Raw genomic sequence first — 20,286 nt, forward strand, 5'->3', positions numbered from 1 at the left:
GGGTAGGTCACTTAGTGTTGTCAGCTAGTGCAGTATGAATAGGAAAATGGATAAGTTTCTCGGTGTGCTTAGCCAGATGCACCCCTAATGCAGTTCCCAATTGACTTCCATTGATTTTTTTCAGCTGGTAACAAGCTGAGCACTCTTTTCCTACAAAATGACCCATGATCCATAGCGCTGCCATTCACAATGAATGTAAGATTAGCTAATTGTTGCCACCGTGCCACGCTGTGCTTTTTGCTAGTGAGTCTAAAAATGTTACGTTTAAGATGCCTTTGGATGAAGAAAGGTTTTAAGAGTGCTCGTAGCTAATGTTGGTGCTGGCAGTCAAAAAATGTGTTATGTGCTGCCACAGGGGTTGAAGTACTCTCCATACTTTGCTGGTGTGAAAGTCTATAATGAGGGGTTAGGTCTCATGACAGATCAAGGATAGGGAGGAGCCAGGAGCTTAGGCCTCCTCTGAGTTAATTGAACATGAGCCTAGCCACAGCATCATGAGCGAGTTTAAGTTGTTCTACTGAAACAGTGCAAGGGCCAAGATCAGCATGCTGGATAAGTAGGTTGTCTGTCTAGAAGAAGCAAAGACAGACATGTGCCAGCAGCCTGGACCATTCTGTTATGGCAGAAACAGCAGAACGGTTAAGGCTAAGTGTATCTGCACTTAAGATCAACTGATAAGTAATTAAATACTCTAAAATTAGGAAAGGAAAAAAAACTTATTTAGAAAATTGTACATTTTTAAAAAGGAATAAATACAGTAAGTAGCTACCTGTTGTGAAGTACTGAATGGATCATGAAGCATGTAGAAAAAATAAATACAAATATCAAGCATAAAATAGTTGTATCACTGTAAACAATTTATCTTGCCTGTCCACGTATACCCAGCTTAGTAGCATGTCCATTAATGTAACTGGACATATGGTATGAGGTGCTTCTTCCATCACCTAAAGCAAAGATAACTGCATCACAATTGTTGTCACGATGGATTTCATGATGAAAGACACAAGATTAACCAGGAGTTTTACATTCATCAACTCATTTGTGCACCCAAAATATTTGAGCTGAAAGGTAAGTGGCTAAGATTCAGTGTTGTTCTGCAAATGCAGTATGCATGACAGAGGCAATTGTTTTACGCCCTAAAATGTATGTCATGTTTTAATGGTTAAATAAATAAATAAATAAATAACCAATGAAATAGTCTAGTTTGCAGTCAATGTGTTCAGACCCTGAATCCATGGTCACAATGAATCACTATAGTACCACCATATTTCAATATTACTCATATACTTTAACAAATTAATTAAAACAAAAGTTAATGTAGTTAATGTACGAGTCACAAAAATAATGCAAAAAAAAAAAAAAATTTTATTAATTATTATTCTTGCAAGTGGATTAGGTGGTCATGTGTAGAGGGGAAAACTATACACAGAGATTAATATGGATGCAGAGAGAAAGTTTTATATTAAAAGCAAGGCAAATTGATTTTGGAACACTGCTATATTTTTATTTTTTTCATTTCCCAGCATATTTGAGCATTAGGAGGTACTTTGCATTTTGCATTGAACTTTGCATTCTGCATTGAACTAGTTAAATTGAGTGCAGAGAGAAATAGCAAAAGAGCACTGCAGCTATTTTTTTTTAGGAAATAGGGAGCTATTTCAAGAAACTTGAAATGAACAAAACACTCTATAAGAACAATTCTATAAGAACATTAGTGTTTATGTTAACGTATGTGAATTCTGATGATATATTTTACTCCCAATTTGCATTTCATATAAACAGTTTGTTTCAGACCTCACAATCTATACAAATGTTTATTTAGCCATTATCTGCTTTATTCATTTTCTAATTCTAATACCAAACAGCTCAAACAAAAACAGAGAGAACATTGCCAATGCCCAACCAACTCCTGTTTTTATACAAAACAATATTTTTTTTCCTGCACTGAACCAAGGCCACTGCATGATTATCATTATATAAACAACTTTGATCATGCTAAATCATAAATTGATGACCATTACGGTTTCGGAAATAAGCCTCACAATTCCTCATGGTTCATTACATAGCCTGCTGAGGAAAAATAAACATGACCATCTGGAGTCTAGGGATGCGGTCCAATCCGTTAAAGATGTGCCCTTGTTCACTTGCACTTAACCACTTCCACTTGGAGGAATTCTTTGCGAAACAGTAAGCTGTTAATTCGCTCATATTGAGTCTTTTAACAACGGAAGGGAAGCACGTTAAATTGGTCTCTCCTCACTTAATTTTGCATGATGAAAAAGTATACAATACTGCAGACTTTGGGTAACGAAATTACCCATAACTTCCAATTTTCAGTTTGAAGTAAAACTATTCTCCTAAATATACCTCCTGGAAAAGCATGTTTACAAGCAAAGCTCAGTGATTTTTGTGCAAAATATTTATTGGAAAATATTGCATTTCCTCTTTGTACATGCTAACTGGCTCAAAGAGACATCAGTGAGCCTACAAGTAGCCAGTGGTTCCAGATGGACAGTAAGGAATGGCTTATATATGTTTTTATTTTTATGGCTATCCAGCTATTGTTATATATTTTCTGTAAGTATACTTTCGTATATTTTTAAAGTATTCACAAATAATATAATAAAGGTGTGTTAAATTGAAACCACTAATATACTCTGTGTTAAAATACTCTGTGTTTGGTATTTTTGGTTACCAAAATTGTGCACTTTTTTAAAGCTTCATTAGTACACATTAAACAACAATAATGATACAGAATACAGAATTTCTAAGTGGCACCATTGTCATGTAGTTCATCCATTTACGAAGCACGCCCAGCCCAGTCTCATCTGCAGTTATACCAACCAAGCATGATAATCTGGACAATAGCATCGATCAGGGAATTGGATGTTTGGAACAGTGAAAAATATATTAGTTATATAACTGATAGATTACAGCAACAGAAATAAAATAAAATAAAATAAATAAATAAATAAATAAATAAATAAAAATGATATATATATATATATATATATATATATATATATATATATAATTTAGTTATTTATTTATTTGTTGGTATAATTCCAGTGAGAGAGTAAGGTCATAATAAAAAGTGTTAAAGAGGATAGAAATGTTTTGTTAATTTGACTGACTTTTTGTGACTGACATTTATGAATCCATAGTACTGTAGATGTAAATCAGATTGTGGGACTACTACTGATTCAGTGAGTAGTTCTGATAGTCCATATGGGATTATGGCATAACACAGCATTCCTAATTATTATTATTTTCTGAAATGGGTTATTCTAAGCACCGTGGGATAGGGTTGTGTTAGTCATAATTACACCAGAAGGGGACAGGTCTGGCTCCTGTTATGACACTGCTGTTGTGCCCTTAGGCAAGATACCTGACCTTGAACTCCTACAGTAATTATACAGCTTCAGAAAAAAATGGTTCATATGTAAAACATAAGTAAATAAATGAAATAATCTAAAGAGACACACCAGAGTACAACATTTTTTTCAACAGGGACACACAGGAATACAACTTTTTTTTTCTGAATCCTTCTCTGCAGGATGGGCTAAAGCTTTCCAGTTGACTGAATGCCAATTGAATCCAGCGGAGATTGTTCTTCACTGAAGCTTTATCAGCACTGAACAGCTACAAAATGAGACAATCAATAATAAAGCTTTGCTTGAAATTTAATGGCAAAATTTACATAATAGAGAGTATAAATTTATTTCTTACAATACGAATAATGTTCATTAGGCAAAATCCAGTCCACCCCCTGCAATGTGCAATCTCCCAAAATGAGCACATTAAAATATATTGTTGAAAAAAATAAAAAATCTATTCACATTCGTTATCAGTGGGCAGGGGCTCATGACGCAATATTATACAATATGGAAACTTGCATCTTGTGATAAGAGCAACCTGTATTTTTGGACAAATAAATAAATAAATTGTGGACACATGGACTTAAATCCCCTCCAAAACTCACTGGATATTTTATGTTTGTGTGCATGTGTGTGCATTACCAGAAATATACTTATTTTGTTGTGCCGAAGTAGTGGCACAAGTACAAATTACAGAATCACAATATGTTAACAAGAGCAAGAATTGTGCTGGGGTTTCAGATTTTAGCAATGACGACCCAATTTGATACCATATTTCACAATCAATGTGCAATGCCACAATACTATGTGACCATGTTTTTAGGTACGCCTGCTCGTTGATGCAAATAGCTTGCTCCCCCAAATCAGATAATCATGTGATTGCAAATCACTATAAAATGTATGGCTGCCAGTTACTGTCTCACTGTCTTCGACAGCAGAATTAATTCTGAAGCATATAGATGCCCTGAAATGGGGGGCTATGAATAAATAGTGCTATAATTTTTCAATGATGAAACCAAACTGCATAAAAATACCCTTAAATGAAAGCAGAGAATGTGTAGTTCAACCACATGTGATTTTCTTTAATTACAAAATTGTTTGATCCATCTAAAATTGTTCACTACATCGTAAAAAAAAAAAGGTATATATGTATATACATATAGGTTGTTCTTTGTAATATGTTCAGCTTTATAAAACTGACACACAGATTAAAAACAGCATAACAGTTATATTAAGTAGTTATAATGCGTAATATGTTATGTACAGGGCTTGCTATAATGGCATGTCAAATGCTACATGACTCCTTCGTATCTCCACTAATGATTTACAACCGCTTGTCATAATACATTATGCAACCACTGTATCTCAAGTTTATTGCTTGTGGTATACAGTGAACTGATCTCACCCAAGCAGCAGCATAGATACTACATCCATAGAGATTTTACACAGTGTGATACATCAATTACTGCTTTTGAAACAGGCTAAAAGTAAGCGTTTAAGCCAATGGGGCAATGCTACATTTGCTTAATTTCGATAAATGGAAAACTATTTTCAGTGCCCTAATGCCTAGCCCTGCGAATAATACGGTCGATCCTCAGGGGGTATTCTTGGTTGCTGTACTCCACATTTGCAAGTACTCAAACCTTTCTGGTGAAAAAAAGACTTAATGCTTCAGGGTATATATCTTAAAGAGTTTTTACTTCATAAGATATTGAAGCAAAAAAAAAAAAACAAAAAAAAACCCCACATTCACCATATTATTATTACCTTGGCTGTATAATTTAGTCCATATAACTTCAGGTCGGTGCTATTTTCACTCCCTATCAGTCTGTCTTCCTCTTCTTATTTTATTTGACTTATTTTTAATGACATGCTTTAACATTATCTTATTGTGATTGCTGTACGTGTAGCTCTAGCTTTGAGGTTTGTCTGCTGCATTTCCAAAATTGAAATCCATGTAAATCCATAGCAACAGTGTTTGTCCTGAATGTGTAATGTAAATTTAACAATTACACGATGTTTTTCAGCATATTAGAGAAGAGAGACAAAAGGCAAGATTAACACATGCAAAACATTGCAGGCTCTGTAAGCCGCTCAGTCAGTAAATGTGAGTTTCTGAGAGCTTTTGCAACATTTTGAAAACTTTCCCACCATATTTAATGGAATGATCAAAATATGTTTTTTAGAGAATGTCTGACGTGGGCTGGAGAGTTATTTTATTTTATTTTTTCTTAAGGGGAAAACTGAAGACTAAAATGCATATATCTGTTGTGAATATGCTGCAGTGGAATATCATTGAAATTATTAATACGCCTTCAGTGTCAAGCTATTTTGAATTGAAGTATTTAGGTATCCCACATACGTATGACTCCAAAGCAGAATCTTCCAGAACAGAAGAAATGTGCATTTTACTGGTTATCAGCAACCATAAATGTATTTGGGATTTTATATGCACACACTTGCATGACACTTTTTAATTACTGGAATGGAACCTGGCACACTCTTCATTTTCTGAAATTTATATATATATATATATATATATATATATATATATATATATATATTATATATATATATATATATATATATATATATATTTGGTTCATTATTGCTGTAGTTTGAAAACAACCATTTTTACATGATAAAATGCATTGTTTTGACTCATGGAACTCAGTTTTGCATCATTCTCAAGTGAGAATTCCTATCATCTGTATAGGGGTCTCAGGTATCTATTCCTTTCCAAAAGTGTTGTAGAAATGTGATTGTAGCAATTAAACAGCAACTCTGGAATTAACCAATTCTGCAATGGCAATTTCTGAGAGCCACTTACTACTGCCATTTGCCTTTTAAGAGCTGTAATTGTCCTAGATGGGAGATATAAGTGTAATGAATTCATGGGACAAGAACCTTTTCCTGTTGCTGTGGAGACAAAAGAGGTGTGAAACATTGACATATTTGATAAGGTGGAAAATAATAATAATATATACATTCTGAAAGATTTATTTATTAATTTATTTTTAAAAGGACTACTATTCAAAATATCAAGTTTTCAGGCATGCAAGAAAACAATTGCATGTGGAAACAGGCCATGTATTTATTGATATTATAGTTGCGCATACTATAGTGGCTTATAAATGTATTTATTTATTTATTATTTTTTGTATTGTATTGAAACTGTACATCATTATGATAACTTTGTAAGAATTCATGCATCGGACAAAATGATCATTTAGGGAGAAGCTTAAATGAAGCTTGATAATAGGCCAAATAAAGCTTGATAATAGACCAAAGAGCTTAATAGAGATTAGGATGGGTTTTATGTTTTCCAGTTAAATCATTATTTTTTTTCTATGATTCCTCTGTACAATTAGATACATTTCCACTGTAAATAAATAAATAAATAAATAACCTATTTTCCTTAAGTTGTGTGGAATTCCAGGTTTCCCTGAAGCTGAAGGGTGCCAAAGATTGGATAACAATGATGGCCAAATGTCTCTCATTTTCCAGCAATCGCTTCAGGCACTTCTGTAGCTTTGCATCATTACTTTGCTCAGTGGAGTCTGTCTCTTGTATTTCAGCTCAGACAATTGAACATGAGAAAAAAATGCACAAAATATCCAGATGTTAAAATATAAGAGATTCTGAATTATGCAGAGAAGGCTGCCTTGCATTATGTATTACAATTATGAGTAACAAATACATCAAAGTGAGATTGCTTTGCACACCATTCAAATGAGCACATCAATTATGTGGTTTTTTTTCTGCTCATTTTTCAGCTAGGAAGCTTCCTTTGGCATTCAGATCAGCATTGAAGTGCCAACACCTTTACTTTCACTTCACATCAATAAATGAAATTTTTATTATTTTTTTTAATTTTTTTAAATTATAATTCAAGTAAATAAATCTGGAAATAAAGCAACAGAGTTATGATCAAACATCAATGCTCGTACAAATCGGTATTTGCATTCACTTTCGGGTATCTCCATGCAATTGAGGCCAAATATTTACATACACCCAGTCTAAAGATATTTAAACTCAATTTTTCACAACTCTGTGTTAAGTCAATTAGAGTATCAACTTTATTTCCATAAGAGGTTATTTCAAAATCAAAACTCTCCACATTTCATGTTACCATACATTTATTTTGCCAAGTCAATTAGGGCATCTAGTATCTGTATCTAATTGGTTAGATACAGATTTATGTCAGCTCACACAAAAGCCGCAGGAACTATACCCCGGAACTAGGAACCTTTTGAGGAACTCAGTGCGTTTCCACCGCAGGAACTAGGGTCTAAATTTAGTTCTGGGGGCTTTGTTCTACCCCCCAAAACGTTCCTGCTCGGGGGGTAGTACTTTCCGAAAGTACAGGAACCTTTTGGGTGGAGCTTGCAGCGCTGAACATTTCTGATTGGTCGAGTACTCGTAGCATTTGTGTTGTATTTATTTTCCGCCATTACCCGCCATGTTTGAAAATATGCAGCGGAAAACCAATTTATTTTCATAATAACTTCAAATCAAACTTGTATGTTATGCGGCGCAGTAGCCTACTTTTGGTTATAGCCTGTCAACGTCTTGGAATTATAACGTGTGCTCTTCTGTTCTTTTCTTGCTTTAGTATTCGTTTTATAAAATGCTAAGCATTCGTGCTGGGACAGCATATTACGGATATTTTCTTCCGGATTTTCTTTGTTAGCCCGTTGTAATTGACTCAAAACGTTTGATACAGTTATGTGAGGTGTGCGGTAGTTCTGCATAATTAACATTGGTGATACAGTACAAGCAAACTGGAAATCACCTTCCGCACTTTTTATCCGGGTAAAATAACAGGTTAATTCTAGTAATCTTCCCTTTAGCTTTTTCAGACTGCCGTAATTTTACTCAATTTTACTGCCATTTTTCAATTCCACGAAAAGACCAGGAAGACTATGGACTCATTTATGGTGCACGGTTCGCATCTGGAGGGCACACTTCGCTGCTCGGCTAGCAGTAACTTCGAAGGAAAGCAAACGGTGGCTGTACCACTACTAATTTACATTTTCACGCAAGTCCGAGTTTTCGTTCTATTCTTGTCATTTTGCGATTAGCCTATATGGAATTGACGACGAGAAAGTAATAAAACAGCAAATTGTTTACAACGTGTGCATGTTTTCTGCTGTTAATGAATGTGTTTGAGAGGATATATGAAAATCAATAAATACAAAAGTAACCATATATAGTCATTGTTGGTAACCCGTTGTATATATGTGGAATAAACCCCTCCGGGCTGTCCCGGTTATTAGAAAATAATGTAGGCTACTTCGGTGGTAGTATGGGGTTACAGAAGAAATCATATGACAGATGGACCGACGACAACGTCAGTGGGCTAATTTGCCTAATCTTCGCGGTACTTTAGACCCCGGTGGAAACGCAGACAACCATTGGCTGAAGGAACCTTTTAGTTCCTGGTAAAGTAGTTCCTGGGACTGAAAGTTCCGGGTAATTTTGGTGGAAACGCGGCTAAATTAAACACACTGTATTCCAAAGCAATGCTCCCAATGTTTCCTGCACACACCGAGAGAACAGCTGTTTTGAGTTCTGTCTGTCCGCGCACAAAAGACAGGAAAGAAAACGTTCCGTGAGAAGCAGTCTGGCTGGCAACTGAAAAGTTGGCCAGCTACAAGTGGCATGCTGAACAGCGGTTGCTCTGTTTTATTATCTTTTATCTTTGTTATTTTAAATTTGTTGTTTTACTTCTTTGTTTTTGTCCGAAACCTGGTTTAATTTTGGGGTGGCTGTGGGTGCGCTCATTCTCTCTGCGTGTGACAAATAACGATCCTCTCCCAGAACTATTGCATCACCCTCTTGAGGGTGTCACAACGGCATGTAACACACACGTTTGCAGCATGGAGTCATGGCGTATGCAAATGGTCGGAAACGGCTGACAAATGCAACACGGAGATAATTTAGAGTGAGAAAAATCACTGGAGAGTGATGCTTACCAGAATAATCATCATTATCAGTCATTCAGCTGAACGCAACTTGGCCTTTCGTGGAAGGACAGACACTGTTTGATTAATCTAATGGGAATTTCTTGGGTGAGGTGGAATTGCTGGCTAAATTTGACATGGAAAATGCTGTTGCGCTTAACACTGTCATTTTTATGTCAATTAGTTCCAGGAGTGGAGGTCGAAGTGGACAAATGAGGCTAAAAGACATGGAGTCACACACTGCAGAATGAATAAAAGAAAAACTCTTTGAGAAGATATTGCGCCATTGTAAATGTTTTATTAATCATTTCATTACTTACAAGCAAAACTTTTTGAATACTCTACTGTGGTGAAAATCAATAGTTAAATGTCAACATTTCACACATTATATAAATGGCATCAGTTTATACTATATATAGTATATACAGTTTATGTCCTATATGCCATTTTTTAAGGTCATTTTCTCAGTGCGGTGTTGACTTTTAATGCCATTAGCATACTGTGGTTATTTATGAGCGTGTTCACCTATTAGTTAAGGGGAACTTCAGTAGGGACATGCTTCATTAGGAATCCAAGCCGACCCAAACAGCTGTTGACCTTCACAATGCTGACTTGCTTTGTGAGTTTGCTTGAAACTATTTTTGTCCATCTCTTTCTGGGCAATTATTTTCACACTATATTGGAGTTTGGTTATGAAATTATTTTTTGTGAAACAATATTACAGTGATTATCGGTAGACATGGCGGAACAAGAAGTGCCTACCGAAAATAAACTTTGTTTTGGTTCCATTTTACAACATTTTATGGAATTATTTTTGGATTTGAATGGTATAATAATTGTCATTCTGAGGCCTGGATAGTTCCAGTAGTCCCACATTCGCATACAGTATTTCTGTTCAGGTAAATTAAACTTTAACAGTGTTTATGAGTGCACAAGGGATAAAATTGTACTGTATCAGAGTAAAAGTCACTATATTATATATATATATTTTTCTTATTTCATTCAGTTTTAGTGCATATTTTTGATTGGCCCAGATATAAGGATCAATTATTTTCAGAGGTTTCAGAAAACTTTCTGACTTTACCTGGGGTGCAAACTAGAGGGTTGAAGAAGGTGACAGGTTCAACAACTTAACCTTGTTGAGGGTAAAACTGATTATGAATACATTAGAACGCCAGTGACTGGACACCTGTACTCCTGCTCCAAGTTTCTGGTGATGCAGAGTTACAGGGACACAAGCTTCATGCATCTGGCGAGAACTATTAAGTGATCGAAATGCGAGCAATGGTATTTTCCGAGGGGACTCTGGAGAGAGAACTCAGTTGCATCTATCCAGCATCTATCTATCTACACAGCAGCATTAAGATCACGTTCCATTCAGCGATGTGTAGATTCTCTTAAAATATCTGATGTGAGTATGTAATCTTTTGTTGCATGAGGACGGGATGACATTTTTTAAATGTTACTATTTATGATCACTCCAAGGGATATTTTTTGTTCATCTAGCACATATCAGCACACAGTAAATTGAAATGAATATTTTTCCATTCAAAGAATATTGGCATCAAAGAAGAGAATGTCATTTTATTTACAATTAAATAATGTCAGCCTAACTCTGGTCTTAAAGTGATAATCATTCAACAGTGAATGGAAGCAGCTTGCTGGCTATATGGCGTTGTTGAGTTGCATCTGCACATTTGTTAGCTAGACATAGCTACAGAGTATATGGACAAAAGGATAACCACCTGTGTCCTGACACACAGCAAATATCAGTTGAATGAATACTTATCTCTGCATCTTTTCAAGCTAACCTGGCAACTATCCATTCATCATTTGTACCAACAGTGAAATCACTATTACCAACAGAACATCTGGCTACCTAGTAATAAGTTACTTGATAGTCACTGTCAAAATACTTATGCACTGCACTGTATATACAGAATATCAAGTTTGTATGTGTACCAGTGAGTCAGTGGTTAAAATGATGTAAGGTTTTCAAAAACGAAGGACCAATTGGGATAGCACATTCAGAATAATTTTCTTAGGAATTGAACTGCACAGTACAGCCACCCATCCATCGTCCATGCCCGCTTATTCCTGGTCAGGGTTGTGGGGTGTGCTGGAGCCTATCCCAGCATGCATTGGGCAAGAGGCAGGAATACACCCTGAACAGTTCGCCAGTCCATCACAAGGCACACACATCATTCACCCACCATTCACTCAAACACTCACACCTACGGGAAATTTAGAGTCCTGCACGGTATATATCTAATTATCATAAATCCATGCATAGCAATATTTGTACTGGAGAAGTCATTTTAAACCTCAATTGTGGTCCATTATGTGTAAGTGAGGGCTCATAATACCTATTTTTAACCTTTTAAATTGGATGAACTGTTGATGGCAATCCATTACTGATTCAGCATTTTCACCACATTGAACATAATATATCCAAATAATAGCATGTTTCCTGGACTTGATGCTGGCTGCATGCAGTTTCCTGAATAGATAATAAGAAATGTGTATCTTATACCAATTAGAACGGCTTAAATAAAAGCCAAGCATTCAGTACTTGTATATCTTTTACTTTTTACATTACAGGCATTTTATGTATATATTATTGTATTACATATTGCTATACGAACAAATTTGTTGTACAATGTTTAAAATAAGGCTGCATACCCTGTGGCTTGTGTCTGTTTCACTTGTCCTGTTGATCAAACAAAAGAAATAAATGTCAGTGATTTCATTTTCATTCAGTGCAAGGTGGCCTTTTGTAAATCCCATTAGAGTACCAGAGCATTCTCTTGTGTTTTATCACATCAAAATGTCAAGGAATTCTGGCACATAATTCCTCACAAACAGATAAAATAAACCTAATGTGTCCATGTGACTGAGTAATTCCAACATCTGACCGAAGGGAAGAAGAATACATGCATAGCAAAGAAAAGCTTCTTTTCATGTGTTTTTAGATATTTTAATGTGAGCCAATTTATACTATTTAAGCCCTGAATCTTATTGAGTCATGTAAAATTTTTATAAGTAAATGTTTTTCATGGTGTCTTGACCCGGAATTCAACTTCAATCTGCTGAGCAGGATGCTCCTTGTAGTAAGGGAATCTCAATTAAATTATACAGATCATATACACGCAATGTGTAGTTTTAAGTTCTAAACATTAAATGTTTATTGTGTAACATTAGAATGGCCTCATGAATTTTAATTAGGTGTGGTATGAGATGAAGTCGTGTCCAGTCAAACAGATACAATACGTGGATATTTTTTCCATTCATTGCAATTTCCAAAGAGGTGTATTTATTTTGGATACTTAATTACAACATGAATATTTCTTTGGTGATAATTATATTTTTCTCTTGTAGAAGTGAAGAAATGCATGTATTGGCAGCACAACATATGGGATTTAAAAAATAAAAAAAGAACATCAAATGGTCTGCACAATCATCTGCCACTTTGCAGGGTGGTGTGGGAACACCCATAGCTGCTGGCAGGGATGCCACAAGCTGAATCAGCACCAATGATAGAGTCTCAGTCCACAACGTCTGCTTTATTGCTATGTCAGCCAGGCCCCTTAGTAGTGTCACCTTCTGCCTTTGGTTCCTCACCTCCTCTACCTTGAAGGCCAACATCCGTTTTTCCACCTCCAGGCATTCTGGTGCCTGGTAAGCCAGCAGGCACTGGGTGAATATATGTGCTGCAGTTACACAGTCTCTCACTCACCATAAGCACTGCCCAAAGAGGGCCCAAGGCCGAAAGACAGAGACTCAAGTGCACAGACTTTCCCCCCGAATCCACCTCACCATCAATAACCTCTTCCATTTCTGGATGTAGAGAGGGAAAGGGCTCATCTGTAGTCTGCCTCCATGACTCATATGATTACTGATTGCTGTGCATCCATTACCATTTTTTGTTGACCAGACTGCTCACCTTTGTTATGCTATTGCACTCTTTTTCAGTTAACTATATAAAAAACTGACAGCTGTCATCTTGTTAGCTAGCTTTGTTTTTTGTGCTGCACAAATTGCCGACAGAAAAAGAACAATAATATGTGTATCTGCAGTAACTCAAAACACATTGAACTCAAATAAATAAATAAATTCACGGGGCTCAGGTTTCATTGCATGTGACCCCATCCTACAGTTCTAAACCTGTCGTCTCCCAATATGTCACCATCATGCATAACTCATTGGCATTATTTTACCTCAAACACAATTAGCTTAGCTCTGTGCTTCCAGCTTTACATTGCCAAAATAGATAAACCTTACGCAAACCACACACAAGTATAATCGGGGCACAGTTAACTTGCGATTTGCCTGGGCAAATTTGATAATTGTTTGTCAAGAATAGATGAATAATGTATTATGTTATGTGCAATTATACAGTTGTATTATTAATAGAATGTTAAAGGGATGATACATTGATTTATGTTTTACTGCTGTCAGTGAACATTAATTCTTCATATGCATCTGGTCGTATAAAACTTATTAATTGTCAGACGGTATGATTAATGCATACAGTCTGCTGTATTTAAACATCACTACAACACGTTCAACGTACAAAAAAGTCAGGTTACTCACGCATACAAGTTGCAACAAACAGTATTGGCTATCTTTGCTCACACAAATTAAATGAGCTCTATTCCAAAGCAATGCTACCCAGTTATCCTAAATTATTTCATATAACTTGGCTCTGTGTTTTTTTTTTGTCTTACCATCTGAAGAGATTGTGGCCATTCAAAGTTTGTGTGTCACATGAAAGTGTGAAATCATTTATAGTGGAAAATAAAATTGGGCTCAAAAACTGGGCTTCATTGGTGACTGTGTGATAGTGACTGTGGTTGGTCTACTTTACAGCCATCGTCAACTTATCCCAAGATTTATGAGAATATTTAGGCGAACATCTGATAAAATGCCCTTGCTGTTCCATTGTGTAGTTTGCTGATATCATAATAAAATGGCAGTTACAGCTAGCTAGGGTCCTGACATCATGGGGGGCAGTGACAGGCGAAAAGCTGGTGTTGCTGTACACTTTATTGCATTTAACATCTATTTACATAATGCTTTTAAAGCGAATCTAGTTGTACCCCTAATTCAAATTGTAAACCAGGCGTACAATTATAATTTAGTTTTGTATATGTGTATTCATTTCATAAACATGTGGTAACATACAACCAATTTCTTTCCCCCCTAACAAGCTAATACTACATTGTACGACTTACTGCAAGCTCAAAGGACTTCTAATATACTGAGTATAGTATCTTTGTTGTTTGGCTTCCCCCCCTCACATTGCTACAGGTTATTTTGAATTGCCTGAAATCATTGACAGACAAGGTAGCTCAGCACTTTGTGGAGCCCCATTCACTGTGACATATCTAAATTGAGATCTTTATACAGTGGAATGGAAAGAGATTGAATCATTTCTCTAGCAGTCAATTCCTTTTCAAAACAGACTGAGCTTGTAGAATTGCTACAATTGCAGTAAAACAAGGTTCTTTTTTTCAATCAATGACAATCAGTTTTTATTTTCCCTTGTGATACACATACAGTAGTTTTTTATTTTTTATTTTTTACATTTTTATTTTTTATTTTTGATATTTCACAAACTATATTGCATGCTTAATCATTTTAAAAAAACGTGTCCCCCTGCAGTTATGTATTATTATTATTCTTTTTTCACAAATAAATCTGCAAATCATTTGGGGACATGTTTCAGCTGTGATAAATGTACACATAATTTAATACATAATTATATTTCCCGTTATACTGAGAGAAGTCATGCCATAGTGTGAAATTTACTCCCATGGGTCCTGAATACAGAAATTTCAAACAGCTCATTGATCAAGGTTATTTGCCATGAACTGCTTTGCTAGTGTAAAAGGTATGCAAAAAACATATAATCGGAAGATTTAGCCAATTATTTATCATGTTTATTTAGAGGCATTTACTTACTTTTAAGTGTTCATTAAGCATAGGCAAAATATGTATAGTTATGTTTAGCAAATGTATAAATGGGAGAATAATGTTTCCTTTTCATATGAAGTTAAATATTTCAGGACAACTCAATTGGAGGACTAAGTGGGCATCTTCATGCTATAATGGATACTTCATTGTTGCTAGACAGCCCATTCAATAGATTCGCACTAGCATTTCCTTAGATAGGAAGAAGAAAATGGAGATCTATATGGAAAACAACAATAATTTTAACATCACTGACTTCAAAATGACTGACAAAATCATCTGAAGGACTGGAGCAATTCAGGTATGTTCCAGACAGTGCTAGTTAATTCCAGTAATCAGAACATCACTGCTCCAGCCTCTGGAGTGGGATCTGAAGCTGTCAATCAGACAAATGGGCATGTGTCAGAAGGGTGACTAAACTATTTAATCTTGGCAGGCTATTGATATCTTGCAACTCAGTCAGTTTGCTTTCTACCAAATTCCCAATAGTAACTTGGACAATCAAATTAGATAGCTTGCCAGCTAGTCAATTTAAGTCATACTATGGGCCCTATTATACAGCCAAGGCGCAATTGTTAAACACTAGCTGTAACTCAAGGTGCTGGAGGATTAGGGCCTGTTCAACTCAATTTCAGTAATCACATGACATCAGGCTTTAGTGCAGTTGTAAAAGAAGCTGGATCAATATGAATAAATTAACCATGGATGTGATTGGGTTTCATTATTGCCAATCAGATCACCCCATCTTTCCCTTTATAAACAGTGCATAATGCCACAGTCAACTGCTAATTTTGTAATGGCCAAAGATTAAGTGATGGTATCTACAAGCATGCTCAAATATGACCCCTCCTGCTGAAGAGACTGAAGACAACTCAGTGTTCTCCTTCGAAATATGTGATGCCAGCCAGATGATTCTTTTCACACTGCAGTTACGAGCCATGCAAGCGCAGTGCGCAGAGAGCAAGCCTTGGGTGGCCAGCTGGCCGACAGGAGTCACTCGAGCTATGAGCGCTGCTATCCATGCCGTGCGGGGCTGATCGCCACAGTCGGCACTGGCACAGGTCAGATTTGATTTGAGACTCACTCATGCGCCTCTCGTGTATTTGTTCATCCGTTTATGCACACGTTATTTTTTTACCTTTTCACATTTATATGGCTGGATATATACTGACATCGCCCTAGCCGGGAACTGAACCTAGATTACAACCCAGTTAATTACCTATCACACTAAACAGATGCATGAATAAAAGAAAGTTCTGACACTAAAGCATGGCCTCTCATTACTTATTGCTTAAGTATTTACGTATACCTATTGCAACGTGATAATTTTGATTACGTTGTTTAAAATGTGGTTATTGTAGAACTTTGTTTAGTATCTTGGAAGATGCAGGATTACATTTTCTTGAATATTTATTTAATAGTACTGTATGTTTCCTGTTTCAATATAGTTGCCTTACCACATTTCAAACCCTTTTGTTCTCATTCTCATTGTGATAAAACATACATACACAAAATACTATACACGTATACACACAAACTTTAGCATGTACACTCAAAGTCATTCCATCTGATGGTTACAATGTAGCACTCCAGTGACTTTTTGCAAAAGGTCGGTGGCGTGACATTACGATGAAGGAACTGTTCTCCAGGGTAAGTCGTTGACACTGTGCCAATCAATTTTGCCCTGTTGCTCTCCGTCTACTGTCAAGGGCCTCTGCTCTTGTCAAATTGTGGTCCATTATTGATATTCCTCTCATCACCGCTTCTCACTTAGCACTTATCTTGACATTCATTTTACATAATAAAGTTATCTCAATGAAAAAAAGTAAATGTGTAGACTAAGATTTATTATACCAAAATTAAGCTTCTGTTTGCTCAACAAGTCACACTGTAATTAGTTTTTTTTTATTTTTATTCAGAAACCCTGATTAATACCTAATGTCATAACATTTAAAATCACAAATAGTGAGAAATAAATTGCAGGTAAAATCATCGTAGAGAGGGGTGTAGTATGTTTCTGTCACTACAATGTAATTGTTTTAGTAAATTCTAATTTGATAAAACATAACTTTGAAAATGTTATTTTAACATCAATATCAAATAGCCTAAATCAGTTTCACTATAAGATTTATTCTAATCCCAACTCCTAATATAGGCCTGGGAGTCAGCTAAAATTTGCCGAATTTTGTTTTAACAAAAAAAAAGAGCTTTGGGTACCATCGCCTGCCACCACTCCTCACCTGTAGCCGGCACCCTGAAGGTGCGGTCCAGCACCCCAATCTCTGACTGCCTGCAGTTTGTCCTCTGCAGGAAGTGGCGTTCCTCAGGGTGGAGGTTCAGGCCCGCCGCTGCCTCTCTCTCCAGCACCCCCATTGCTGCCTGGAAAGTGCATGGCGTGGAGCATGGGACTGCACTCATGGTAACCGGGACATGGAAAAAGTCCCCAGCACACCACCACTGGCTCCTGCTGCATGCTGACATCTGCTTCAGGGCTAACTGGGGCTCCGCTCCCCCATCCGTCTATGTGGACCCCGAGCCATTTCTCTGAGCTCTGGCAGACTAGGAGCACTGCCTGACTCAGTGCCCCGGCTCGCCATACCCCCGACAGATGGGATGTGGGAGCATGTGTCCATGTCACGGTGAGCCTGCAGCGATACGGCACAGAAGACTCCAGTCAGTTCGGGTGCCCAGGCAGGCTGAGGTAGGCTGCTCTCCTCTACAGCTCTCACAACGGGTGTGCTGTCCTACAACACTGACATTACAGCTCCAGCCCTCACAATTTCCCTCTTTAAAGCCAACTCCAAGGCCTCCTGCAGAGTTTTTGGGTGCGCTAACTGTGTCTGGGTGTGTGGCTCCATAGGGGCCTGCAAAAACAGATCCCGAGCCAGCTCACCCTGGACTGATGAGGGCATGTGAGCATATGCCCACCTGGAGAGACTCTTAATGTCATTCATGGAGGGGCTCTCCTGGCTGCCTGGGCCTGGTACACAGTTCGGTGAGCAGGAGGCCGAGCTGCGCACACTGTCCAAATCACCTCTGCAGAAACCCAACAAAGGCCTCATAGCACGGCCGGCGGTAGCTATGGGCAGGGGTGGGCTCAGCCCACCCAAACTCCTACCCAAACGTGCCCACCCAATGCCCACTCAATAAAAAGTTAAGAAGAAAAAAGAATTGTGCTAGCTAACAGTTTGAATTGGGCATGGAAGGATTCCCAATCTGCCTTACAAGTATATACTGATGTCTTCATTGACAGTCTGAGTACTTGGCTTCCCGTAATGCAGCGGTGATGTTTCCCGTTCTGGTGATGTCATGCGTTTTCACCCAGGGACCCAAAACCAGCCTGCACAGCTAATCTCCAAAGTGTGCTCCTTATCAGACCTCCAAAAGAAAACAGACTGTTTACAGCCCTGACAGGAAGTCAGCAAGTGTGATAGAGAGACAGTGCTCAGTTGCATCTGATTAGATCAGCATTATGTAAAACATATGTTCTCCATAATCTCCATGATAGTGTAATCATGTCCTCGTCAGTCCAGAGTGAGCTGGCACAGGATCTGTTTTAGTGGCCACAGTGTAGTACACTGGGGAAGGAGCTGGTCTTGTAACTTAAAGGTGGCAGGTTCGATTCCCAGGTTAGACACCAATAACAGACTCCAAAGGCAATCAAAAGCTTAGAATCAAGACTAGATACAGAAACATCTCTTATACCTGCACTAAGGAAGCAATTGAACACGCCTGACTAATCAGAAGCACCTGTGAAGCCATTTTTTTCCCTCATGGGAAGTGAACAACTCATCCCGAAATCAACTGGTTGACTGAACGATTCTATCTATGGAATGCATGGTCATACAGTTGGCTCTCATGCACACATCAAAATAGACCTTATAGGAGCCATATATACTGTATTACTGGCTTACATTAGGATACTGCACTAAAAATGTCTACCACGTTCTGTAATGGCCAGCTCTGGTCACCTTATGAGCCCCACATATATATATATATATATATGTGTGTGTGTTTTTGTAATCCTAAATATTTGGAGACTGGTGAGTTTGTATTGATATTCACTCAGCTGTAGAGTAGCAATTTGCAGGCTAGCAGACAGATGGAAGCCTTTGTGTAGACTATTGTCATTCCACCATGTGAAAAGCAGTTCCCTAGAGGCAGTGCAGTATAAGGAACAGTCTTTTTTTGTGTGTGTGTTTTGGATTTGAACACAGCAATTGTGCTGTCTGTCTCTAGGTCTCAATGTAGTATCCCTTGAGCTGGAGCAGCAGAAAGGATTTGAAATCAAATGAGATACAACTAAAAGGAAAACTTACTTGGTTCCAAAAGAATACACTGTGTCATGCATTAGTGTACAGATGCATTTCACAATTTGAGCTTAGTGTCACACAGATATTACGCATACCGATATTACACATGAATGGATGAATCAGTAAACTGAAAATCAGTAAAACGATTGTGGTTGTAACAAAAAATAGCATACACAGGGGGCCACAGGACCGAGTTTGGCTACCACTGCTGTAGTGAAAGCATTCATAGCTGGCTCAGTCATGTGTTATATTTGATGCATCACTTCACCATGAGTAAAACATGATTTCATTGTAATCGTATTGTACAGAATTATAAATGGTACCAGTGTCTTGCTTCATTGAAGCCATTTTGCAAGTGTCTGTGATTGCCACATCTGGAGTTATAAAGCCTTAAATAGAACACCCCCTAAACGGGCAAGGATTACCCAGGTTTGGCAACTGGGGTTGCAAAGGGGTTAACAAAACTTCAAACAAAATTCTAAACAAAGATTCCATTATTATTTGATTCCGTCGTTATTTCTTAGTTATAGCATAGCACGTTTAAGCTATTTAGCTTCAGGTTTAATGGGAAATTAAAACTACACCATAATTATACATTTAGACAATACTTTATTGAAATTTTGACAGTTGTAAATTCAAATAAATTCGAACAAATTT

The 20,286-nt window shown here is 37.2% G+C and overlaps 1 long non-coding RNA gene across 5 annotated transcripts in view; it reads right to left on the reverse strand.

Annotated features, from left to right (window-relative positions):
* Positions 1-832: 832 nt before the first annotated feature.
* The window catches only part of LOC135239641 (uncharacterized), a 63,086-nt gene continuing 43,632 nt past the window's right edge, over positions 833-20,286 (reverse strand). The window contains exons 3-4 of one of the 5 annotated variants that reach the window (XR_010325435.1): positions 17,557-17,961; positions 833-944 (exon numbers count right to left, since the gene is read on the reverse strand). This is a non-coding gene — a long non-coding RNA (uncharacterized LOC135239641). Of the gene's footprint in view, positions 945-11,919; positions 12,054-12,293; positions 13,037-14,344; positions 15,693-17,556; positions 17,962-20,286 lie in introns of those variants that run through there. The other 4 variants (XR_010325432.1, XR_010325434.1, XR_010325431.1 and 1 more) reach the window with 4 other exon arrangements.

Source organism: Anguilla rostrata, chromosome 14 (assembly GCF_018555375.3).
Source record: "Anguilla rostrata isolate EN2019 chromosome 14, ASM1855537v3, whole genome shotgun sequence".
In the NCBI taxonomy this organism is placed as follows: Eukaryota; Metazoa; Chordata; class Actinopteri; order Anguilliformes; family Anguillidae; genus Anguilla; species Anguilla rostrata.